Source organism: Ruditapes philippinarum, unplaced genomic scaffold, assembly GCF_026571515.1.
Source record: "Ruditapes philippinarum isolate M1 unplaced genomic scaffold, ASM2657151v2 ctg4403_1_1_1_1, whole genome shotgun sequence".
In the NCBI taxonomy this organism is placed as follows: domain Eukaryota; kingdom Metazoa; phylum Mollusca; class Bivalvia; order Venerida; family Veneridae; genus Ruditapes; species Ruditapes philippinarum.
The window spans coordinates 107,702-132,730 of record NW_026856160.1 but is presented as its reverse complement, the minus strand read 5'-3'; the positions used below and the strand labels follow the sequence as shown (position 1 = coordinate 132,730).

General features: G+C 30.7%; 1 long non-coding RNA gene across 1 annotated transcript; it reads right to left on the bottom strand.

The window, feature by feature from the left end:
* Nucleotides 1–367: 367 nt before the first annotated feature.
* On the bottom strand, nt 368–24,749 carry LOC132745623 (uncharacterized). The gene is made up of 4 exons (XR_009627879.1): nt 24,480–24,749; nt 1,245–1,308; nt 877–927; nt 368–431 (listed from the first exon to the last, which is right to left on the bottom strand). It is a non-coding gene; the product is annotated as an uncharacterized LOC132745623 (long non-coding RNA).
* Nucleotides 24,750–25,029: the final 280 nt, after the last annotated feature.

Sequence of the window (25,029 nt, the reverse complement as noted above, 5' to 3'; positions counted from 1 at the left end):
ATAACTTCGTCAAATCAGAAGCTAGGAAGCTGAAATCTGGAACAGAGGTTGTCATAAAATTTGCAATTAGCAATGAGCATATTACAATTTTCAAAATAACATTCAAACCCGCTAACATGGAGAAAATCTTTGCGGGCGTTTGAAATAATCTTTACCCGGTAGCCATACTCAAGTGTTTAACCACTTCACGTTATTGTCCTTGTTATTGAATGGATATGTTGAAAAAGCTCATAGGTTTTGTAGAATATCTTGAAAGATACATGTAGTATTAACAATCTTACAGTGAAGTTTATATTGAAAGTAAATGATACACATATCTGAAATAGAAATGAAGTTTTCATAACAGAATGTTACAAGTTGTCACATACCTTGCTCCATATTCAGATTCATACGGGTCGTGAAGTTGATAAGCCTCTTGATGCCTAAAACTCCTTTAATGATAACAATAACACATATAATTAACCTATTCTTCACCAAATTATTGTATATTTAATAGGTGCAAGTTCATCCATCCATTTAAACACCCACCCATCCATCAATCCATCCATCCACCAATCTCCATTCATTCATCTATCCGTCCATCCGTCGAAATTGCGATATCACGATGGAATAAAGAAAATACACGAAATTACGAAAATTCAAATATCATTATTTCCCATATTTGCGTATTTAACTGCATTATCTCGTGAATTAATGTTTTTATCCTTTTTAAACAAAATATATTTTGTTTTATTTTAATCGGATGATAAAAAAAATCTGATGTTGGAATTATTATGCTATAATCGTTCCAATATTTAAAATAGCTTTTATATAAAGTATTTGTGTAGATTCAATAAATTTCTAAGAAATTGTTAAAAAGTTATATCTAATTTTTACCTTTGCACAAGACCGTTGTTGCAATTCTCTGTCCACGCAGTGTGTCTTTGCCTTGATATATGAAATAACTTATTTAATGTCAACTTAAATATATTTAAAGTTCCATTTTCATTATAACCAGTACTGATTAAGTATACAAGATTCAAAAAGGGAAAACATCAATAGCTGGATTTTTAGCTGATAATAATTCACACCTGGATGCGAGTAAATTCGTCAAAATATACATTAATTGTTGTGTTTCATGAAATGTTATTCGTTTTATTTAGACATTATTAAATAAACGATTACATTCTTTCTTTAACAAAAACAGAAAAGAAGAAAAGAATTGATGTCAGCATATTCAAATAGAAATATGTAATGCTTCTAACCTTGAAGGATACATCTCTGGTGCTGCAAATGGTTTTCTTCTTGAAAAAATAAGTTGAAAATTTCCTACAAATGCAAGTGGTATGAGCGACGGTTGGGCGCCACTTACTGCTCATGCGCGGCAGCCATTTTGGATTATAGTTTGAATTCCATTATGCAATATACTGTTAGTTTGGTTTCATAGTATTTACATGGATACACGAAGTGTATATTATATAATTAATCTTATTAGACGCGTCCTATAACAAAAGTTATTAGAATACGATATATGTGTATTGTCTGTCAGATAATTTATATTAGACGTGTATTATAACAATGACAAATGGGATTATTTAGGAATGTTGATTCGTGTTGATTAAAAGTATAGATAATGTATGTGTTAGGAGAAAAAAATCGATTTTTTGTACTAGCAAATAAAAACCCGTAATAATTATGTCAACTTTGAATAAAATATCAGGGTTATAATTAGGTCAAATCTGCAGAATAATTTTGGATGAAATTATGGTCAAATCTGAACGTATATTAAATGTTGTTTGTGATACATAATAAAGATATCGGTCTTCAATAGATTCCAGGTGATTACAGAATAAACATATCATTTTTGAATAGATTACAAGATAATAAGGTAAAATAAAACAATACTGATGTATAATTATACCAGAAACATAACTTGAATAAATCAGAAATAAATAACGATTAACATCGTCTAAAAGAATCTAAATCTAAATGAATTTGTTATTACTTGAGAAATGAATGAGAGAGAACGCTATATGAATTGGAAAAGACTCGTTTATGACATGAATGACGAATATATTTTCTAATCTATGAACAAATGTTGCGGTCATTTTTGTTCAATTTTCCCAGATCAAATTTCTTGATTTAAATATTGGTTTTGACATGTTAAATAATTTTAGTATATAATTTGGTACAATGAAATCGATGCTGCATATAAATGATTTCCATATCATACCAAATAAATGAAGAAAATGGTAATTTTTGACAATTTTTGCGTCACAATTCGTCAATACAATATCTAAGTATTTACGTTATTTGATGGTGTTTCGTATCACATACGAACAATAACATTAGGGAGTGCGCAGAAATTACGATAAAGATGAGCAAAGAGGAAATGCTTATTTTTGGTAAAGTCAGATTATTCTATAAAATGTGCATTATAGCAAGAGGATCTAGTATTTTTTGAATGTTTTATTGTGAACTAAGCCATAGTTTTATAAATTAGTCGATTTAAACTATTGATTTCGATTGCGTTTAATTGTTCGATGAGAGAAATAGAATTTAACATTTTACGAATTATTTTAGGAAATATATAAACGTTATCAAATTTGAAAAATGTGAACGTTATGATTATGTCCAATTTGAAGAATATGTAATTTTTATCAATTTCAAATATAGTTTTGATGTTGTATATTACAGAATAAAAATATCACAATGAATGAGATTCTGATTAAGTATAATGGTAAAGCTTGTGAATACATGGTAAAAACTTGAATAAACATTGACATGTTTTGTTCATTGATATTTATTTAATAATAATTTAATATTCATTAATGATTTTGTTCATTTTATTTTACTTTTTCAAGATTAAATTTGGTTATGACTTTGAGCAGAAAAATTTGATATAATTATTGTGGAAATGCAAACTGTTTAAAATTTAGTTGCTCATTTCGCCATTATAGGTCAATGACGTAAATCCGCTTGATTTTGCGATACTGGTTTTCAAATCTACTTGAGACGCATTGTTTTCTTGTAAAAGGGATTAACGAGTTCTCTTTTTATACACATTTCCAAAGTTCTCTACAAAGAGATTCAAGATGGCTGTTCGAGGGGTAAAGCGTATGCGTATGTGATTTTCTTGTTGCTCTGTCTTCCTTAAAGACATTGAGTACTTTTGTTATGGTCATTGTGTTTTTCATTTATTTGTTTCTACATGATCATTTAGGTGTTTAACTTATTTCACTTTTTTATAACACCATGACAACTGTTAGAATTTCACTTGTTCTTTGTATTTACACCGTCTCGTTTATATGAACATGGTCCGGCTAAGAGAGAGGTCTGGTGTACCTTTGACCGGTTTAAACCCCCCCCCCCCCAGTAGTATTTATGCTGCTGACTGTTCCAAGGCGGCGGTGCCCTCTATGTTCCGCAGACGTATGTCTTTGTAGTTTCACGCTGTTTTGGTGACACTTTGTGTTTTCTCGTCTACGTTATCTTCCTATTTGCCACTAGTTTTACTTCTTAAATCCCCCCTTCCTTGAATGTCCTATCTCCTTCCCCATATTCCCTTCCCGTGTGTACTTTGTGGGCCTATTAATCAATCATTTATTTGTTTTCCTAGATTTCCTTGTCGTCTGATTTTATTTCTTCTTATGTATCATTTAATTGATTAGCCTGTCCGTGCTCTGCCTTGCGCCCTGTCCCATTTTTGTTTGGGGTTCTCCTGGGCACCTTGCCACTGGGTTTTGTTGCTGGGTCTTGTGGGAGTTGCGTTCATTGAACGCCGCCTTTATTTATCCATCTTGTTTACCATATTTTACACTTTAGTAAGCCCTTCTTAAGTTTATAACCACCTTAAGCATTTTTATATTTCACCTCAGATATGGCTTTCCATGTAGCTTGTGTAACAAGTCTGACCAGATTTACTTGTGGAGTTTTGCGTTTCATATCGATGCTTACCGCTTCCTACAATGTACCGTTCTTTACGATAGGATTTAACCATTTTCTTTGGTTTAAAGTCGTACACCTCTATGGCGCCCATTCTTTCTTAAAATGCAGTACATAGTGAAGGTCATTCGATTTGAATTGAATCGGAATAAATCTGTCAAATACATATACAACGAGTGGAAATTATTCGCAGTCACCGGTACGTATATCTGATGTTTGTGTACAAATAAAAGCTTTCGTATCTTGTGCCTATTTCAATATTTCTCGAAAAGCGTAGTTGTGTGTTTCTTACAAATGTAACAAATCTGATCGCTACATAAATACAACAATTTTTAGGCGTTATATATTAGGACATTTCCGTCAAAGCGCAAGAAGTCCTTCTAATTAATTGGCTTTGGAAGAGTGTTTTCCTTGCGAAAAGATTGTTCGGGTTGCTCGATCATTGACTCTATCAATCAGTTATGCCATGAAGTTTGTACGATTTCCAATTTCTTGAATATATCCATGGTCTAGTCTGCTTGGCATTAAACAGCATTGTTTAGGATAACGCTCATTTGGCATGTTTGGTATTTGTATTAGTTTAGTCCAGTACATTACACATTTGGTTATGTAATGTACTGAAATTGGAGCCCTGCCACATTCGCGAAGCAGGAAAAACTTAGCTACATTCTGGTTTAGACCATAAATACGTTTGCAAAAGTCTTTGTCAATAGTGGCTGAATACTGGTAGCCCCGAATTTCTGCATAATACCACACAATTGTTCGGACTATCGTGCCCAGTATCTTCGGATAGAAATATTCCATGAGGAAAGCAATATCTCATATATTTTATAAGATCATTGACGTACAATGCAAAGATTTTCGGAGACGTTGAGCAGCCCTGTTTGGTTACGATGTCACAAATAAAGAAGTCAGTGTGCCCGTCGGTGTCGTCCGCTTTTAAAACTATTAATGTTGATACTTTGTCAGAGATCCAGCTATCGATTTTGCTTGGCAAATGTAACCACCTTACAAACACCTCTTTTTGTGTAGTACGTACCCTCTTCTTAGAATCTTTTCAACTTTATATTGGGTACGTTCAACCACACTAACTGCCTGTAATTCTTGTTAAAAAACGTACCCTTCACGTCGGTATTTTTGTCGCAGTCAGCTTGCGCGTATTCGCTAACAGAGTCTCGTTTGAAACGTTTTTTTTATTATACGTAATTATTTATTTTAGATAGTTCACCGGTCCTTTTTTATAGTAATCTCGATCAAATATAGTTTTCAACCTGCGACACTTGTACCATTTGGCCTAGTTTGAACTTGTATTTTGTGTTCACCCGTCATTTTAGCGGTTTACCTTTAGTCCTAAGTAAATACTGTTGAAGTCGGCTTTCATTTTCTGTATATTTTGTAATATTAATTGGTTTATCCCCGATACTCGTATGAATAGTAGTGTTATATGTACCCAGAACATTTTTGAGCAAGTCTTTATAGATTTCTACTCATATATGTAAATAGTTTATACTTTAACGTCTTCATAAATATTTCGGCTAATCCGCCTTTGTCTCCGTATTTAAAGCGTATATATGACGTATTGGTTCAATTCGTAAGTACTTATATTCACTTCTTTACTTGGAAATTCAGTACCACTGTCCAATCTGACTAACGTTCAGATCCACTTATTTCTTTAATGTAGATCTGATGACGACCGTATATGTTGCGCCTACTTTATAATTTGGATTTCCCGAGAAAGCCTTTTTCGGTGGAGGTTTAATGATTTTTACCTAGAAAAATCAATTTTGAAGTAACTTTTAACAATTTAATTGAAATTAGAGAGACAATTCTTAATGGGCAAGATTGTTTTGCCAGTTAACCTGTCGGCTATATGGACAACGCCTTGTTCGTACTCGAAACTGTGAAAATTATCTATTCAGTATTGTTTTTTTGTTTTTTCAGGGTGAAAATTAAAATCCATATCGCTTTCAAATTTATGAAAGCTCACCGATGATTGGCTATTTGAAAGATCACCAGATATCATTTCGTATTTGGTCACGGTCAGATCTAAAATCGGAGCGTTATTTAAAGCTGATTTTAATCAAATTTTACCACGTTCAGTTCTCACCGTCTTTGGTTTTCTTGGTAAGGACAGAATTGTAAGTAATGCTTGAGTTATACCGTTTCTTTTCTTCGTTTTAATAGGCTCATAAAAAGCAAAAAACGTATTTACAACCATCATTGTGCTGCACAAGTCCACCATGTCGATTAAATCTATATCCCATTAACTGTCTACTCCTTCTACGATTATGCGTGATCGGGGAAATTTTCTTTTGGCTCCCCTAGTCAGGGAATAGGACTGTTGACTTTTGAGCAATTTTCTGACTTTATGTCCCACAATTTTAAACTTGCACTCTGATTTGACAAATTTTGATACAATTTTTCCACACCCGAATGACAACCTCGATTTCTCAGATCAAAATACAAAGAATACAAGTATTCTTTCCAGTCATACATTTTTATTGACAAAATTATTATTGAAAACATAGAAACAAATAAAACCAAAAAGGATTCTTACAAAAATGGTTACATAGAAAAATAAATCGTGAATTATATTACAAAAATAGTAGAATGCGAAACAAGTGTTCCAATTTCTTTTACACAATGTTCTAAAATTTCGAGATTTATGTTCCGTAGCTTCACGATATTCTCGCCTAAACCGATAATTCTTATCGCACATTCCAGTAAAGTCATAGCTACACATATACACGAAATCAACATTTATAAGCTACGTTGCTGTACAGTCTTATATTATTATAGCTATATAACGAATATTCTGTTTGCTGTCGTATCCCTACGGTTTTAATAAATTCGTGTCTTGGAGACCACTTATAATGTGCTATTAAGGCTCAGTCAGTCTGTTCTTTCCTAAGCGCTTAATTTTACGTGACACCTAGCTGAAGCATTCGCACGCCTCCGATTTTTAAGTATAGTATAACCCGCATTAGCCAATTCGTATTTATCGGGTAACATTGTTTAGGACACGATTCAAACGTCTTAATTAAGTCGGTTATCGTAATATTTCATGTTTCGGTTACGTGTTCCGCAGTCTGTAAATAAAGTATTCATTCATATACACACACGCGTTTTAACTTCTGATTGCTTACTGTTTTTAGAATGTCATTATCAACTTATCTTCATTTCACCTATGGTCATTTTTATTTGTTTGGGTCGTCAGACAAAACAAGTAATGGAAGCGAAATAATTTCAGACCCTGATGTTCTTATTTGCAAATGCCGAAAGTAGTCCACACTCCTCGAAGCGGTTACTTCCCTTCATGTGTACATTAACGCAGAAAAATTAAGGGGAGATCACTGCGTAAAGATTGTCAAAAGACAGGCGCATTAATATTCGTAACGAAAATATCGATTTCTAATTTTGTGTAATTCTTATAGATATACATGCTTATATTCAGCTGCATGATTATTAACTTCAGGTTAAACAACAGGTTTACTGTGAACAAAACATATCAAAATTAATAAGGGTTACAAACTCAAAAATATGGTATTCTTCAAGCTGTTATCCAATAACTCCCCGTGGTCGAGGGGTTTACACGCTCGCTTTAGAAGCGAGAGGTCCGGAGTTCAAATCTCAGTTGAGGCAACTCATGGTTTTTGAATTGAATATCAGTGTTGCAATTAGTCTTATAGCCAATTTACTACAGTTATAACACCGGAAACAGAATTTGGTGACACTTTACAAACAAATTTGTTTACAATCTCACAACCTTCACCTTTCTGACATTCTGAGACCCAAACAAATTAAGCGCCTTCTGTGCTTTGATTGTTCACGGACACGTGTTTACTTACCAATTTCCATACTCATTGCAGTTACATTCTGGACACTGTAAGGCTCCTTTTTGGTTAGTGTGATCACTTTATAGGCAACAACAATGCTCCAATGCGCCTAATTCGGGTAACACTTCCAAATCTCCGAAATCAACTGCTTTAAACAAGAACACTCGTTAGGTCTTAAACATACCTCTTTTCTTCAGTACTATTTACTGTTTAGGTTTCCTGAGCATTCTTTTTGTCAACACAAACGCTGTTGTCGGCAATCGTACGGTATACATTTCCTCCCACGTGACTCCACTAGCTTTGCTTGCTTTCCTAAACCTTATAAGCGTATTCTATCTGGTCTAGAAAGTTTTTCATGTCGTTAACTTGCATCCATAAATTTCCATGTTTCTTGATCGACTATCGAATCTGCAATGACCGGTATTACTGAAACTCTTTTATTATAAAGGCAATAAAAGTCACCACTAATATGTCAATTCCTGCTAGCATTTGATTTGCCCGTATTGGCTCACACGAAACTGGATAAGCCGAAATAACAAAATTCGCGTTCACGACTTTGTTTAATCATATTTTATTGCAAATATATACAGCTGTACATGTAAATATACAGAGAAATAAATTTATTTCGAACAAACAAATAGCAAAAGGATTGGGCCCAAGTTATTACAACATAAATGATCGGCCCGCCCCTCCACGGGAGATGCTTTGGTAGTTTAGCACGGAGAAAGGTAGTCTAGTACTGGTGTAACTCTCCAGGAACGATGGTTAGGAAACTACCCGCCTATATAACTGAAATACTGTTGGGAAAAGGCGTAAATGAAACAAACAAACAAACACCCCTTCACATGACTCTTATCGTACAAAAACATACGTTATCTAAACAGTGATAATCCAAAATAGAAGAGAAGCCTTTCGTGAGCTTAAAACGCTCATCGCATTTGGCTGATACTAGTACATCCGGCGAACTTAAACACAGTTTAGTACATAATGCATCTGTTTAAAAAAAACCAGACGAACTCACATTGTTATGATCTAAATGCCTTTCAACAGCAGAAAAGAGTAAATGTAGGAAATGTACTTTTCGTTTTGAAGCGGAAAAGTTCAGTATCAGCCTTTCTTTTTTCATGCTGTTTAATACTGTTTGACTTACCAATCAAAAAGGGTCATCCCTAAACCAAATAAAATGATCGTACTTATCATAACGTACGTAAATATGAGTACATATATGCATGTAAAAATTAAGGACTTTCTCTATAAATGATAAGATTAATACATGTTTATCTAGCAAATCTAGTTTACTTGTTCATACTTTTAAAAAATAAGTATTGCTCAAATACATTTACTTTTATATAAAAAATACCGAAATATAGGTTGATGACTCAAAAATTGATGTTGTTATCATGTCAATAAAAATCCATCACATTATTTTAGATTTAGATTTTTTGGACAATGTTGATTGTTATGTATTTCTGATTTATTCAAGTAATGTTTCTGGTATAAGTATGATCAGTAATATCATTTGTACCCCATTTTAATCTGTTCAAAAGTGATATCTTTATTCTGTAACAAAAACAGCTTTTAATATTTAATATTTGATCAAAATCATAATTAATTCTTCGAATTAGACATAACGATAACGATTATATTTTTGCAAAAATATCACGTTGTCAGTACTAAATAATTTCTCATTGAATTCAATGATTATAAGTATAGTAGTTCAGTATTATCATTTGTACTTAATGAGAGGGGTATCTTTATTCTGTATAACCAACAACATTTAATATATATTCGTATTTGACCCATATTACAATAATTCGTTGTTTTCTCCTAACGCAAACATTATTTATACTTTTAATCAACATTCCTAAATAATCCCATTTGTCATTGTTATAATACACGTCTAATATAAATAATGGGACATACAATACACCTTTGTCCTATTCTAAAAAACCTTTGCTATAGAACGCGTCTGATAAGATTACTATATAATACACACTACTTGCATCCATATAAATACTTAAAAAAACCAAACCAACAATAGATTGCGTAATGGAATTAAACTATAATCCCAAATGGACGCCGCGAATGCACAGTAAGTGGCGCACAATTGTCGCTTATACTCAGTATTTTATTTGGCAAAAACATATACAAGTTCAACGCCAATATAATATATATACAATGGCGGTACAAATACAAAGAGAAAAGCATGAAGTCATACTAATCAATTCAATGAAATTCTGTCGACAATAACAAAACAAAAAGATACTATATCGTATAGATGATCTATAACATACATAAAATAAATTCATATTTCACAAATCATGCCTGATTCGCGCCAAAGATTAGCTTTGTAAACGTATTTTGCATGTTAATTAATAGCATTACTTTTGACAATTTAACAGTTTTGAATTTAAATAAATTTGGCAAATGACAATAATAACCAGGTAAAATATTAAGTCTAAGCTGTCTGTAAAAAGGACATACTAAGAGGAAATGATACTGATATGATATTTTATCATTTTGATTTTACGACTGATAATCATCGGAAATCGTCAAAATTCACCGTAAATCGAAGAACTGACAGTCTGTTGACGAACTTTTAATTTTTTTTATTTAAATTTCAAATAATTTTTTTCTATATTGGTTGCATTATGGAAACCCCAAATTTCACATCCATAATTCAAAATCAAAATGATCATGGAATCAAATAACTTAATTTTGTCTTTAATGTCTAGTGATACGGTTTCAAATAGTGAAGTAAGCAAAAACAGAGCTTTCATAGCGTGTCTAAACAATGACATCTGTGCCTAAAAAAGACTTCCATTGGCAGACAAAGTAACACCTAAATATATAAATTTAGTGACAATTTTAGGTCTATGATAATCATAAAATATATCAATAGTTTCTGGTCTATTACCTTTCTTCCATACCATTACTTCGGTTTTATCAATTGTATTAACACTGATACCTCAATTGCATCAATAAGAATGTAAATTATTTAGAAGTTTTTGTAACCCTTCTTTGGAATCAGATATTAACACCGTATCATCCGCAAAAAAAGAGTAAAAAGAGTTGTAATTCGTCCACAGTGAACGAGTCAATAGAGTCGTCATATAAATACATATCATTTATAAAGAATAAAAACAATAAAGGAGATAATATACTAAAAATACAAAAAGTTAATTTCAATGAAGCATTTGTTTTACAGAATAGTTGAAAATATGTAAAAAGAGATGTAGTTCGTCCACAGTGAACGAGTCAATAGAGTCGTCATATAAATACATATCATTTATAAAGAGTAAAAACAATATAGGAGATAATATACTAAAAATACAAAAAGTTAATTTCAATGAAGCTTATGTTTCACGGAACAGTTGAAAATATGTAGGCTATGTAACATTTAACTGTACGTTACGGGAAAATATACCTGCTCCTCTTAGTTCGCTTAGAAGAAAAGCAAATAAAAGCAAATAATGGTCTTATGGTACAAGATTTTTATCAGCTGTAACACAGTATAGTCACGTGACCTGTATTAGGTAAACATTCACACTGCTCAGCGTTTATGAACGTTTATCTTGCTACAAATTATTTACAAGAAAAGCATTGATGCAAAGCATCAAAGGATGTCCAAGCAAGAAATGCAACAAGTGAAGATGAACTAGTAGACATCTGATGACCAGATGTTCTTATAAACTTTTCAATGGTTATTTGGTTTCAACCACGATTGTATATCATTTATGAATGGGCGGACGAAATACATTGTTCATTGTTCATTATGAACTTTAGTAGGCAAGCTAGAGGTTAGAATATTAATTGATTTTTTTACCAAAGGAACTTGAAATTCTATCAGTATGAACGATAATATCCAAAATATACAGGTCTATAATTTTTCTTAATGTCACGTGACGGAAAGTAGTAAGACACGTAAATATTGCTCAAGGTAAATATCAAAATTTGTGACTTATAGCGTAAGAGAGTCGCTTTAGTAAATAGTGAAAATGAATTCGAACACTGGTACTTCTGAAAAGACTTTATCTCAGATCTGAAATTCATCTCAAGAAATGGAAAATGAGAAATTATTTCAAAACCCAGGTAACTCTCATGTGGGGTATATGAACAATATGGCGGATGAAATGGCGGGTAGCGGTCGATTGTCAACAGTGCAAAACAAAGGAAAACGTAAACGAATAGATACTAGTAATGTCAATTTTGAATCATATGAAACAATGACCCCAGACGAAAAGCTGAATGTGTTATTTAACAAAATGATTAATATAGAGAAGGGACAAGATTCGCCAATTTTGAAAATCACAGATAAACATGGTCAAATACAAAATTTAAACAGTCAAATCGACACACATAACACCTATTTGAGAGCTCTTTCATACAAATTTATCGATTTAGAAACAAAAATCAGAAGAAAAATGTGATAATTTCTGGCCTTGAGGAGAGATACACGGACAGAGATGCAATATATGATGACTTAAATGACTTCTTTAACCAGAAAGTATGTATTGACTATGATGTTTTGTGTATTGAATCAGCTGAGCGTCTTTAGACATTGAACAATTACCGTTATAATAATACAGCGAAAAAGCGTACAATCATAGTAACATTCCGTTATCCACACAATGTCGACACTGTCATGAGAAATGCACGAAATCTTGCAGGTACAAAATATGCTGTCGATAGAGATTACCCACCCGAAGTAAGAACTGTTAGGAAAAAAACCTTGGCCTGCGTACAAAGGAGTACCGTAAAAACCGTTCGAATCGTGTGCAATTAAAATACCAAGCAGGGCTTATTGTAAATGACAGGGTCATGGTAGACGAGTTTCCGTGATGTGACGAAATCATGAGCACAAACACTAAGACGTTAACCGGTAAGGACCAATTTATAACAACCCAGCAAACGATGTCAAGCTTTTTAAATTCTAACGACAACAACATTAATAGCCAAACACATGCAGACGAATGTAGTCCTGTCAAGGACGCATTCATACACACCACAGTGACATTTGAGTCACAATCAAGTCTTAATAATATATCATTAGTGCCGATTCAAAAAACTTCGCAAAATACAAGAAGTGAAGAAACAAACCTTAAACAAGTAAAACCCACAGAAAGTAAAACAAACATCACGTGGTAGGCCAAAATCTAGGACGACATCATTAGCCAGTCAGCGAAGAGTTCGGCCTGTCAGTTCTCGTCCAGTGAAACATACGTCATCAAATCAACCAATGGAAAACACGCATCAATCACAGAGGTCAAAGGCGCTGACTAACGGAATTCAAGCGGTGTTCATGTAAACATTGAATGTGATAATACTGTTGTGAGATTCGCTTTATTAAATGTACAGGGACTGATTTCTAAACGTGTTAACAAATTTAAGAGTGTAGAAATCATTGAAATATTTAATTAAAATGACATTATTTGTTTTACGGAAACATGGGGGAGTTTTGAACATGAGTTTTATGTAGAATGCTTTCAACACTTTTTCTTAAATAGAGATGTAAAACTAACTAAAAGGAACGCCTAGGAATTCGGGTGCTCTGCAGATCTATGTTAGAAACAAATTTGTGAAACAAAATATGTTTTTGTTTGATTACTCTGATTAACATTTATGGTTAAGATTTCAATCTCAACATTTTAATTTTGGGACAGACCTTTTTTTTGTTTATGTTATATTGTACCGACAAATTCAAGTAGAAACATACAAGTTGAGAGCAATATATACGATACAATTATAGACAATATTTTATACATTCAAAACATGTATGGTGATGAAAATTGTACAATTATGCTCTTGGGCGATTTAAACTCGAGGGTTGGTCTCTTACCCGATTACGTGGTTGATGATACTGATATTTTATTTAGTTGTGATTTAGTTCCAGATGATTCACAGGATGAAAATACCAATTCAAATGGGTATCTATTGCTTGACTTTTTAAAGCAAAAAGGGCTTAGAATATCTAATGGGAGGGTAGGGAGTCCTGAACAGTCGGGGTCTTATACTTTTGTAGGATATAATGGGTCAAGTGTTGTAGACTATTCTATTGTTGATATTCAATTGTTAACTGAATTTAAATCATTTATAATACATAAACCTAATTTATTATCTGACCATTGTTTGATTGAGTTTACATTGAAGGGTAGTATGTATGCAACTAGTGATGTTATAAATATCCACAACGAACCAGAGTTTAATGAACTCAGTAGTTGTTACAAATGGATAAATGATTATAAAGCTTTATATGTTGAAAAAATAGATAGTGAACAGTTTATTTCTGCAATAAATGACTTAAACCAATTTGTAGAAAATGCTCAATGTTATAATGATATTGACAGTAATATTGAATGTTTTGTTAGTTGCAGTGATCAAGTTTGTTCATCAATGTTTAAAAAACAGTTAAATGTAATGTTCATATTAAATCAAATAACAATTATTCAAAACAATTCAATGATAGTTGTGACAATAGCAGGAAATTTTTTTATAAAAATTTAATAACTGTAGGCGAAATAAAATTGACATAAATAGAAAGGAAATGACAGAAGCAAGAAGAATATATAAGAATAATGTTAGGACTTTAATTATGAAAAAGACAAACAAAACACTGATAAATTATTAAATGCCAAATATAAAAATGCTAGACTTTATTGGCGAATGCTTAAGGAATCAGTTACTCCAAAGGCACCAAAAGATATATCTCTAGAAACTTTTACGAATTATTTCAAAGCAATTAATAATCCTGGCGACACATTTTTTCAAGCTGACGACGATGTTATATACTTTAATGAGAAAGTTAAACAAGAATTAAATGATATGTTTTCTGAGTTAGATGCACCGTTTTCTCGTTTAGATATTTTGAAGGGCATATCAGATCTGAATGTGAATAAGAGCGGGGGCCCGGACCGAATATTAAACGAATTTCTCATTCATGAAAAAATGTTTTAGCTGGCTATTTTTTTTAATCTTTTTAACAAACTATTATATCTTGGGTATTTTCCTAAAAAGTGGAGCGAATGTCTCATTGTTCCTATACATAAAAAGGAAGTTTATCGGAAGCTGAAAATGTCTGAGGTATAACACTTTTAAGCGTTATCGGAAAATTATTCACACGTTTAATAAATACTAGGCTTACAAATTGGGCTGAAAATTATTACGTTTACGTAGAATCTCAAGCGGGATTTAGAGCCAAAATGGGCACCACTGACAATATTTTTGTTTTACATGGTTTGATTAATAATATTATGAATAATAATAAACAATAACTTTTATTATGATGGATATCCTTTTCAAATAGTAAACCCATTTTCATATCTAGGTATTGTCTTTACGTCTGGTGGTTCTTTTAGTGAGACTCATAAAACTTTATCCGGTCAAGCACAGAAAGTGATTTTTAGGCTAAGAAAGTATCTGTACACATGCACTAATATTACAATTGAACAAACTTAAGAATTATTTGATAATTAGTTAAACCGATTCTTTTTGACGGTTCGGAGGCATGGGGTTTCACTAAAGCTCCACAAATAGAAAGAATTCATACTCTCTTTTGTAAATCTATTCTTTATGTGAAAACCTCTACTCAGAATGATTTTATCTATGGTTAACTTGGTAGAACGGATCTTTATCCACAGCGTATTTTTAGAATAATTACTTATTGGTTAAAAGTTACAAGTAGTATTGAACGAAAATATATCAAATTGATTTACTTGCAAATGTTAAGTGACATAGATAAAAACAAGAACGTGTTTGTTAAACACAAATGCCCCCTCCTCCGATTCTTGTCAGTAGCAATATTTCAAAAATGTTTACGCATTCACTCAGTTATGGACAGAAACATTGCCAAAAAATTGTTAACACAAGTTATATAGCTTGACAGAGTCATGGCATTTTGTAATTGTGAAATATATAAGTTGCCAAGTCATTGCTATGACTTGTGAAGTGATAAATATTCAACTTTATCAAATATATATAAATGTAAGAAATTTTTACTTGGCACCTTTGACCTTGACCCACTGACACCTATAGAATATCATGCAAGTTATCTTCCAACCAAATATAAAATAAATCTGTCAATAAATAAAGGCTGTATGGGCAGAAGTGTAAAAATCTATTTTAGCACTTGTGACCTTGACCTAACTGACCCCTAACTACATCACAAGTAAGAATAACATGCAAGTTATCTTCCTACCAAATATGAAATATATCTGTCAATAAATAAAGGCTGTATGGGCAAAAGTGTAAAAATCTATTTTTAGCAGAAGTGACCTTGACCCACTGATCCCTACCCCAATCAAAAGGATGAATACCATGCAAGTTATCTTCCTACCAAATATGAAATATATCTGTCAATAAATAAAGGCTAAATGAGCAAACATTGTTATTATGTAAGCTAAAACAAAGAATTTCAGAAGTTTTTATTCGAGAATGGACAAGTCGTATAAATTTATCATCAAGAGCAAGAATTTATAAAATAAAAGTATTTGCAAAATTTGAATATAGTTTTTATCTAAAAAAATGTATATATAAGTCAATACTTGACAGCTTTAACCAGATTAAGACTGCCCGCTCACCATGTTGAAACTGGCAGATGGGGTAGCATTTCCTTAAGCGACAGATTATGTAACGCATGTCAAAATTAGAGGACGAATTTTACTTATTGTTTGAATGTAAATTGTATAATTATATTAGGAAGCGATATATCAATCAATATTACAAAATAAACTCAAATATTTATAAAACTTCAAAAATGTTTAACTCTCATTCAGTACAAATTGTAAGAAATGTAGCAATGCTTGTCTATAAAGCTTTCGAGATTAGAAAAGAATCTACATTGTTATCTTAGAGAGTAATAAATATTTATATACTGTAAGATTCTAAAGTTCCTTTCTGAATTTTCATATGTTCCTCTTTACATATAAAAACATTTTCCTATTTTCAAACTTTATTTGATACATTTAAATGTTCGATATGTTGTATCATGTTCGTTATTCCTTTTATTTGTTCTTTTCATCGTATTTTATTATCCTCTTTTTAAATCAAAGGTAAACAAATCTTGATTATCGTTTACATTATAATTGACATGGTTATTTCCCTTGAATGCGTCATATTTGTCTTGTACTTTCGGTTTCGATTCAAGGCAATTTGTCAAATACTAAAATGCATATATGTGTCTAAATCTGACATACCGGTCATATTTGACACAACAACATGTCATGCTTTAGAATTTTAGTAGTAAAAATAATGGTTTTGTAATTTCATTTTCGATACAAGGCATTATGTTACATATATGTTTATGTATACATTTGTACGAGGTATTATAAATATTTATATATAAGAATATTATGATAAAACAATTTAACATTTATAACCATTGATGTTTAGTAAAAAGAACACATACAGAACAAGGTAATAAACCAAATAATCAAAGAGATAAATATGTATGAAATTGTAATTAATATGAATTAAAATGTAACTGACATCATATAGTTCTGATAATATATGAATGTTACAATATGTTGAAAGTGTGTAATGTTTTTATTCAATGTCCGTCAATGTATTATTATGTATTGTGTAATGTATTGTGTTACTCAGAATGTTGTAATTTTATTTTGTGTCAGGTCAAGGGCTCATTAGCATAAACCAGACTGTTGTTGTTTACATGTGGATTTCGAAATAAAATTCTTCTATGAATAAAAAAATCCAAAATATACCCCCTATATGGATAATCTAATTTATACTATGTAGGTGGTATTTTTGAATATTATCATCAATATTTATTTAGTTATTTGATAGAATTTCAAGTTCATGAGGTATTTTCTTTGGAACATACAAAATAGTAGTCAAAATGAACAAAGTCTGGTAATTAATTTATTGGGAGAACTAGGTATATTCAAATATTTACGGTAAAAATGTCATAAGTGCAAACAGGGCCGTAAAAAAGAAAACCGGAAAGAACTTACGGAACAGACAGTTTCAAAATGATAATACTATGATATAACAATACGTAAAAATGGCCTACTTAAAGAGTGCAATTAATTGTTTGAATACATTTGCAGTTCATTTCCTTCAAAATTCTCAAGTTCGTTATTTATTACCAAAGCGAGACACGAATGACCATTTCGTTAAACTAAAATAAAAAAAAATTTTTACTATGTTAAGATCATTATTCTATTTATAGGTACAGCAATAATATATATAATAATCCACTGTGTAGTACAAAATGATAAATAACGATTAATTTTACCGATTTTACAATTTTTATTTTAATATTTTTGCAAATTTCGGGAAAATTTTCCCCCAAATTCCCCTTTCATTGTACATTTTTCCGAAAATTTCCCAATTTTTATAAACAAACAAACCCCCTTTCCAATGGGGAAAGATCGGGTATTTTTGACCCCACGGGAAAAACCCCAGAAGTTGCGATTCCCTTTTTTACAAAAAACTAAATTTTTTTCCATTAAATGGGGGTCCGCCAATTTATTTCCCAACCCAAAAATATGGGTTTTTTTATGACAAATTGGGTTAAAGTATTTAACTCCTTAAATTTCAGAACCCGACCAAAAGCAAAAAAATGAATAATCATTAAACCCCTTAAAAATTTAAAAGTAAAAGAAAATAATTTAAAAACATCACCGTTAATTTAAATTGTCAGTTAAGCTTTAAAAATAAAACGATTTTGTTACTTTATTTATGAGATTATAGTGTAAAAATATAACAACTTCTGTCAATACCCACTTCATAATAGCATAACGTTTTTATATTGGAAGTCCTGTAAAAGTTATATATAAACAATTAAATATGATTACTTTGAAACAAGACCAATTATTTTTGGAAAGATTCACGTGATCATCGCCTACAAAGTTATTAAGATTAAATTTGTTCAGGGCATTTCCTAATAACAGATTTTAATGACTAAAAAGTAGACAGAAAACTTATCGGCAATATCTATCTATTTGCCTGGACGACAATATCTAAGGGGAAAACCATATAAAAGGTGTCAGCATTAAAGTGATGAGACTCATCATCTGAGAGAGGGGAAAGAGTGCATGCCAGGGATCAAGTACTCCTTCTGTTTCAGCAGAAACGTTTCTTAGCTAAAATATAATACTATATGTCTTGCCTATCTTGTCATATTTTTATGCAAGATGCAAGCCCTACCTCGCCAATGTGATACTACATAGAATATTGACAGATCTTTTTCTTGGAAGAAAAATACTTCAACATGTTTGTTTTGTTTACTTTGACTTTTTCTAAAATTGGCATTCAGTCCATTTTTTCCTAAATTTCATTCACGAACAGAACAGAATTTTATTTTGGATTTGTACATATTATATCATCACTACAATATAAATACACAAATTGTAAAGATGTCAAGTTTCTATTTAACAAATAATATAGGATTAAATATATAGTATTGAATTTCATGTAAGGCTGGAAAATGAACAATAATGGATTAAGAGAATATTATTATCGCTTATAAAACAATTTGTTAAGCAGAGTATAAACATATTTGATACAACAAATCAATTTAATTTTTAGTATAAATTTGTAACAAAATATTAAAATTCAATTCTTAGTACTAACAAAAGTGCTCCTGATTTTAATCGATTCTCTCAAATATTAAGCTAGATTAGTAAGCATTATTTTATTATTAGAAGAAATCAGTTCAATAAATTTACACATTGATGGTCTTTTGTAATAACATCGCTTCATATAATTTTTTTCCTTATGTCAACATAGCATGGGCATGTCAACATAGCACGGGCATATCAAAACAAAATGGTATTCGTCATCTAAATCCATGTATTACAACATAAACAATATCTTTCACTCCTTGGGATTCTATTTTGATCATATCTACCCGTTTGTACTCTTAATGTATGTGCAGACATTCTAATTCTTGTGATGTAAAATCTAAGATCCTTAGGTAATATGTTAAGATAGTTTTCGTATAAAAATAATTCTTTACAATTCTTATAAACTTCTAAAACAGAAGTATTTTCGATGAATGCCATATTTGAATATAATTATCAATAACTCTTTGTTTAAATATTTTTGGAAATAATTTACTATCTACGATGTTTGTTTTTTTTGTTTTGTTTTTTAAGTTCGGATAAACCATATATATATATATCTAGCATTTCTTTAACATTTTATACCTATTTTTTATCCTTATAATAATCAGATAAACTAAATTCATAAGTTTTCCGTAAAAATATATTGTCAGTATTTATCAATTTGCACCAAAACTTAATTATTCTTACGTATCGATTTATATAGAATGGGTAAATTAAAATTATTTTACAATATTTCAAGTGAATACGCTCAATATCTTTTGATTTACTATAACCCCATACTTCAGATGCATACAAAAGGATTGATCCTACAAAAGAATCAATTGGCTTAATAATTTGGGTTTTAAATCCATGTCTTTACAATTTATCAATAATGTGTGCATTGCTTTTAAAGCCGTACAAGTTAAATGTTCAATATTAAGAGAAAAATTGCCTGTATAGCTGAACACTGTACCTAGGTAGTTAAAGTGGTCTACTACTTCTTTTTGCTGACCGTTATAGGTCCATTTTTCGTTGATAAAAATACGTCCTCTTTTTCTAAAGACAACAATTTCAGTTTTCATGGTATTAACCTCTAATCATTTAAAGCAATATGTGTACAAAAGATTTAAGCTTTTTTTTGTAAATCTTCAGGAGTTTTACCTACAATGGCCATATCGTCAGCAAAAAGCAATAAAATCAAAACAATATCATAAATCAATAATCCTGAGTTTAAATTATCTTGTAAATATAATTCAAAGTCTTCTACGAATAAGGAGAGCATTAATGGCGAAGTTACCCCCACTTGACATAGGCCTTACGTAACAGCATACTGGAAAAAATCTGAATAGGTTTTACAACATATTACACATGATTCACATTTATCGAACAAATTGAAAATTTCAATAGCAACAGCGATTTTAATATCAATAATGCAACTTTCGAGGAATTAAATACTCCTATTACTTGCAATGATGTACTGTCAGCAATTAAACGTCTTAAAAGTAACAAATCATCTTGCCCAAGCGATAATTTGTTAAACGAATATTTTATCTCTACGTCAGATAAATCGTTGAGCATATTACATATTTATTCAATAAGATTTTTGATTCTGGTCACTTTCCCGAAATTTGGTCTCAAGGTTTTATAGTGCCATTACATAAAAAAGGTCCATAAATATCCCGAATAACTATCGTGGAATAAGTCTCATTAGTAATTTTGGAAAACATTTTACTTCTGTTGTGACTAGAAGAGTTGAAAAATGGTTTGATGATAACAATTTTTTATCAGATGCACAGTATGTCTTTCGTAGGGGTAGTAGTACAGTCGACGCAGTATTTGTTTTACATAACTTGATAGAGCATGTTTTAACTCAAAAAATGCGACTGCCATGCGCTTTTATAGATCTCACTCTGTTTATAGAAACGCTTAATGGTTTAAATTGTTTAACATGGGAATTTTGATGGAATTTTTTTTAAAATGTTCCAGGCTATGTAAACTGTTGTTAAATCATGTTTAATACATGTAGTGTAACACATTCTCAGACTTTTTTGAAACTGCAATTGGTCTTCGTCAAAGCCTAAATAATTCTGCGGTTATGTTTGCACTTTTTTTAGAGGACTTAGAACTGTATTTACAAAACAGAATAAATTGGTTTGTCAATTTTTGAACTTTGTGTCATTATTTTACTATTTGCTGATGATATGGTGTTAGTAGGACAATCTTTAGAAGATTTACAATCAAGTCTATACTTATTATATGAATATTGTACATACTGGGGTTTACAAAATTATACTTCAAAAACAAATGTCGCTATATTTAGAAAAAGGGGCCCCTTGAGACAGAACGAAAAACTTTTTTTATTAAATAATGAACAATTAAAAATAGTTAATGATTTCAACTATTTAGGAATTGTTTTAAATTATACGGATTCATTTGTTTTGCATAATCAATATATTATTGGAAAAGCCTTATAAACATGTAACGTTCTACAAAGTAATATTAATAAGGTAGAACTATCACCATATTATTCTGAATTATGCATGTCCTGTATGGGGATTTTCTAAGTCAAAAGATATTGAAAGTGTACATCTCAAATTTTGCAAATATATTTAGGTGTTAAGAAAAGTTCCAGCAGTAGTGCTGTATACGGAGAATTAGGAAGATACCCTTTATACATAAACAGATATGTTCAAATGATAAAATTATTGGTTGAAGATTTCAAATACAAATAATATTTTAAGTACGATATATAATAACTCATTAAAACAATGTTTAAATGGTGTCAGTAATTGGACATACAATGTTAAAATATAATAAGAAAATTATGGTTTTGCAGATGTATTTTTGAAACCAAATGACATAAATATAAATGCAGTTTTGGTACATTTTAAACAAAGAGTTTCGGATTGCTTTAAACAAAAATGGCAAGCAGATTTAAACAATAATAATGTTTTAAACACTCTTTATATTCATCTAAAAACAGATTTAAATTTTGAAAATTATTTAAACCATCAAATCTAAATATTTAAGGGGTAGTATTACGCGTTTAAGAATTTCTTTGCATAATCTTTGAATTCAAACAGGTAGATAGTGTAGGAATAGAATAGATAGACAGGAAAGATTATGCCAATTGTGTCAATGCTCTGAGATTGAAGACGAGTATCATTTTATTCTTATATGCAGTGTTTACCATGATTTAAGAATTCGATTAATTAAACGTTATTTTTATCATAGACCCAGTATGTACAAATTCATAGAAATGCTTAAGTCAAACAATAAATCAGTTCTAAACAATCCTAGCAAATTTATTTATTTAGCCAATATGAAAAGTAATGATTTATTGAATCATATCCTAGACTTTAAGACTATAAAAATGTTCATAATATTCACTGTTAGACACTTTATTAATGAAAATTGCTGTTATTCAATATCTGATTCATATTTATTAGAGCTTATTCTCCATATTGTATAAACTGAAACATTAATTATTCTCTTTCATTTAAATACCAACCATGACAAAATGTTTTATATGTATTACAAATTGATGTATAACGAGATACATGTAAATGTATAAGTTAAATAAAATTTACTTCTTCTTCTTCTTCTTCTTCTTCATCATCATCATGATTTTAGGTTGTCATACATATTCTTAATGATTCGTAATGTTTTTCCTTGTACACCACATCTATACATTTTCATCCATAATGAATTTTTACAAGTGCTATCAAAACAAGACTTCAAATCAATAAACCCTACATATAAACGTTTATTATCATTTAAATAATGTTGTATTATAAAAGTTGCATCAACAGTTGATCTCCCCTTTCTAAAGCCAAAATTGACAATCAGAAATAACAGATTATTTACCACAAAATATTTCAACTCTATTAGTTAGTATGGAAGTAAAAAGCTTAGACATACAGCTGACTAAAGTTATGCCCCTATAATAATCATTATTAACTAATTTCGGATCGCCGTTTTTATATACGGGCACAATTATACCATCCGTCCATTTGTCTGGTTAATACACAGAGTCTAAAATGGCACTAAAAATATCACACAAATGATAACAAATAATATCAATAGACTCAATAAAATATTCGTTGGCATAGCCTATTTTCCATAAATTGTCCTTTACTTCAAACCTTAGATTTACAAGTATACATTGTATTTGTAGGACCTTAAAAAGTAAAAAAATGAGGCCTTTATCATAAGCCCTCTTTTTTTCTGTAACTTTTATAATTTTAATACATTTTTTGTGCTTTGAACACTTGATAAATAAAAACATAACAGTAGTTTAGATTACATTTACAAATTATTGATTAACACGATGAAAATTATAAATGGATAATTACAACCTTCAAATAGACTTGTAATGTTATCTGATACTTTGGCTTATCAGTAATTAATGTGGTCAAGGTGTGTGTTTTACTTCATTGTCCTATTTACAAGTTTATTTGATTATCTCAGTATGCATACAAAATACATAAACACGAGCAGTTGTATGTTTACCTCCTAGAGTCACGTTATGGGCTTGTCGATACAGTGTATTTTCGATCAAAAACAAATTTAAACCTAGCTTCTTAGTAAATTGAAAGAAATATGCAGATATCTATACTCGTAGACGGCTTTCATCGAATAAAAAACCTACAAATTCTGTATCACGATACTCTACCAAAACCTATTTTTTATTTTACTAATCTAATTATGTTTCCGTTTGTATGATCTTATCTTTCTAAATATAAGGATAAAAGTTTTATTTTGCGGGTTAAAAGTGTTATTCATGCGCATTCGTTTTTTTTTATTTATTTGTTTTTTTTTCAAGATGTTTGCGAGTTGAAAAGTTGGTCACTTTTCTTTTCGGTTTTTGTTTTACCGTTTTATTTGCATTCGATATTTGTATATCATTCCTACAAATACATGCAGTACTGTCAGAACTATACATTTTACAAATCCCTTTTAAGTGATTTTCTCCATTCTATAAATCTTTCACGTTAGATATATATTATACTATGCCTTGAATAAACGTTTATTTTAAAACATTTATTTTAGTGTGTAATATAAACAAAAATGTTTTTAGTTTTGGGGACATGTAAAAACTACTTTTATTTAATTCTAAACACAAAAATTGCCATAACTTATTTTAATTTCAACTTACTTGAGTCGCTTTCTCTTGACTTCCTAACAAAAACCAGATTTTCCTTACTTTCAGTAACTGTTATGAACGTAAATATCAACAAAATGTTTTTCAAAGAAATATGAAACTAATGCACATATACGCCAATAACATCCGTATTAAATATATACCTTTGAATATATATATATATAAAAGAGAAAACTTATGTTAACATTTGATTATAAAAGTGTCATGTAACACTAGTCGATAATCGCCTACTTTAGAATCTAATGTTTGAAGGAAATAACTTCCTTTAACACAACCAACTTAAATTTATGAAGTACAATGCACCATGAGCAGTTAGTGTTTATAAAATTGAAATTGTCCAAGAACGACGCAATTCTATTGGACACAACTAATTGTGATTTTTAGACGTATGCTTAATCTATTTGCTAAACTTACATAACTTCTCACACACTCACTCAACCACACGCTATTTTTGTATCAAACTACCCTTTTATGTTAAAACGTAATTTTTTCAACTACAAAAGAAAGGTATTGTTACTGTCATGTCGGCGTTCCCGTTGCCTTT